Source organism: Haplochromis burtoni, unplaced genomic scaffold, assembly GCF_018398535.1.
Source record: "Haplochromis burtoni strain Fernald_Lab_line unplaced genomic scaffold, NCSU_Asbu1 Contig_705, whole genome shotgun sequence".
NCBI classification, from domain to species: Eukaryota; Metazoa; Chordata; class Actinopteri; order Cichliformes; family Cichlidae; genus Haplochromis; species Haplochromis burtoni.
Genome location: NW_024583066.1, coordinates 191,970 through 195,375, shown reverse-complemented (window position 1 = coordinate 195,375; position 3,406 = coordinate 191,970). Strand labels below are relative to the sequence as shown.

Genomic DNA, 3,406 nt, shown 5'->3' with positions numbered 1-3,406 from the left:
GGTCTCTACGTCCATCCCATGGGGAATGGGAGCAGTAACAAAGGTGTTGCGTTTATATTTTTGTTGAGTGTATGAACATGAACCCTTTCTGTGTCTAATACATCACATCTCCATTTTATATAAAATGAGAGCAATAAAACACACACAGACACTTTTTAAATAAGGGAATATATAGATAAACCCTAGAGTTACCCTATAAACCCTGGTTTGTCTGTGAAGGTTCTCAGTCATCCAGGTCATCGTAGTCTAAAGAGCTTGGAAAGAAAAGCGTCTGGACTTCTTTAAGTTGCTTGAAGACGTTTCACCTCTCATCCGAAAAGCTTCTTCAGTTCTAAGGTCAAATGGTGTTGCATCTCTCCTCTTGATAAAAACCTTTACAAAATAATATTAATACAAAAGCTAACACTGAAAGAATTGACCACACTAAACCTAAGCTTTTAATATACATAACAAGTAAATTTAAACAAGAACACTAGAAATGCACCAACATTTCAAATGTGAAATATTTGAATTTGAAAAAGCAAAAAGTTAAAAAACAAAAGTCTATTGTATTCTCACATATAACATGTAAAACAGTTCTATAAGATGTTGCATTGTTAGCTGGTTTTGCGAGGCCCGCTCTTATCAGTCATATTCAACAAAATAATGTACATTTTTGTGATTTTGCTGTCTTTTTATTTTTGAAACTCTTAACTCTGAAGGTGTTTCATTTTCTTTTAAAACAAACTAAACCCAAAATCCTATTTCGTATTTTGGTGAGTTTGAATCCATATATGAGAGGATTCATAAGTGGAGGGATGATCACAAATTCAGTAGCGATGAAATTTTGGAGGCTTTGAGGCAAATCTGTGGAATCGAATCGCATGTACACAAACTGAAAAACAACTACAGACAGGAATGTGATCAAAGAGATCAGATGTGGCACACAGGTCTGCATAAACTTCGCCCTGTCCTCTCTGGACTTTGCGCATGTTTTAATAAGATGGGTGTAAGTCCAAATGATAAAAAAGCCATGAGACACATAAATGATAACTGTTGCATATGCTGTGATGTTGTTTGAAAAGGTGTCAGCTTCAGGACAAGCAAGTTTAACAATTAACCAGTTTAGACATAAGACTCTCTGAATCTTCGTACCACATAACTTGAGTTTCCTGTAAGCACAACATTAATGGCAAAAATACATAAAGGTGTCAGCCAGGAGAAACACACCAGCTGTGAAAGCCTCCTCTTAGTCATGAAAGAGTGGTAGTGCAGAGGTCGACATATAGCCAGATACCTGTCAAAGGCCATGACAGCTAAAATGGATGAATTGCAGCAGACAGATGAGTACATGATAAAAGCTTGTAAAAGGCACCCTTCATGGGAGATTGTCTGAGAAGGCGACAGTAAATCTGAAAGGAATTTTGGGTAGAAACCTGTGGTCCCATAAAGTGCATTAATGCAAAAGCTGCTCAGGAAAATGTACATAGGTTCATGGAGGCTTTCATCCAAGACAATGAGCAGCACAAGAGAGACATTGAAAAACAAAATCACACAGTAATACAGTAAAGTAACCGAGAAGAGGGGTACTGTGAAATTCATCGTCTCATTAAATCCTAATAGAATGAAACTTCTTACATTATGCACATTATCCATGATATGAAAAACCATGTACTTTCTGATGTAGACTTTCTGATGTACACTCACAAGTAACAACTTGTGAGTGTACAGAGGAAAGAGCTGCTGTAGCTACATCCCTAACACTATCTGCTCTTCCTCTACACCTCCTGTTAATTACTGCCTTTGGCTCAACAACAAAACACACACCTGGGAATTCAGCCTCTGTTGGTCTATGGAACAAGAAAAAAAATGACTAAAGGACAAGACAAGATGGATTTAAGTTCAATTTTGTAGTTGTTCATGGTGCCATGGTGATGACAGCAGCACACGCCTTACTCTATAGACTTTACTTACTGGTTAGATTGAATAATACGCAGTTGCTCTTCACCATGTGAAATGCTTAAAGTGCTGCATTTTACTTCAACCATAAGTATTAAGGGGTGAAGCTTTTCATTATTTCAATAAGCAGAGAAATAAAATTCTCTCATGTTCCTGGGTCTTGTATCCAGTGCTTTCTGTTTTGGAAAACACTGTTTTACTGTTTGATTAATTTCCAGTTCATTCCAGTTTATTTTTTGTATTTCTTAAGTCCAGCAATGAAGCCGCTTTTTAATTTATTTTTCGTATGAGAGTCTGCACTTTAGATCCTCCATCCTGCCCACTTCATCCAGCCTCATGAGAGAACCACAGACTGTTGTTAATAAATTATTTTATATGACGCTACATAGAAGAATGAAGTCCCTGTAAAGGTAGGGAGTAGGACACCCTTAAAGGGAACCCTTTTAACACATGTTTGCGCTAAAATATGCACTGTGCTTTCAACAACATATATGTGTCATTAAAATACGTCAAATGTTTTCCTTTTACGCACATTTTATATAAAACCGATTTACCAGTAGGCCGCCATTGTCATTTACTTCTCAATGCATTCTGGGTAGTGACGTCACACGGTTGTACCGCATCGAGTTCACAGTTAGCAGCGCACTGGAAATGGCTTCTTTTCAACCTTTCCAGTTTGAACCAGAGCAAGCCGAGAGAGAGGATGAAAATAGTCAACCAGTATGTAGTTTAGATGAGGATGATAACAATCCATCACACGAGAACGTGAGAGTGAGGGAAAGCTACTGGTGGCTATGTGGCTACTCAGTCCAAATTCCATTGACTCTTAGAAATGACTCTAGACTCGTACCAACAGTAACACCATTAGTTATAAAATGTTTTAATAAATGTGTTTTAGGTGTCTTAAAGGAAAATGTATACAGAAGGCAAGATCCATTATAGTTTACAAGGATAGGGTACAGCTGATGTTATAAATAGCATGACATTTTTGTTTTTAAATTACCTTGAAGACCCACAAGTTATGCTTGGCTGCTTTTTGTTGATCTTTGCTCTGTGGTTAGGACGTTCCAGTCTTTATTTATTAATTTATTTATTTTTATTCAAAAGCAGATCAAATTGAGTGGAGACATTTCAAATAAATGGTATCATTTGTACAAATCATCAGCTGGAACAGTATTATTAATTTTAATTGATTACGTACCAGTGCTCCTTAAGGTCGTGCCAGGGACAGGGCAGGTTACTCCTTTTCACAATTTGCTTCACAAAGAAGAGAACATAACCATTTACTTTTTTGATATACAGGGAGTGCAGAATTATTAGGCAAATGAGTATTTTGTCCACATCATCCTCTTCATGCATGTTGTCTTACTCCAAGCTGTATAGGCTCGAAAGACTACTGGGGAGAGAGCATTTACTTTTTTGATATACAGTGGTTTGTAGCCTGGTCTGATGACAGCCACTTAATTTG

At 37.2% G+C, this 3,406-nt stretch overlaps 1 pseudogene; it reads right to left on the bottom strand.

Moving 5' to 3' along the window:
- Positions 1-706: 706 nt before the first annotated feature.
- Positions 707-1,581, bottom strand: LOC102294261 (annotated as a pseudogene).
- Between the last annotated feature and the right edge of the window lie 1,825 nt (positions 1,582-3,406).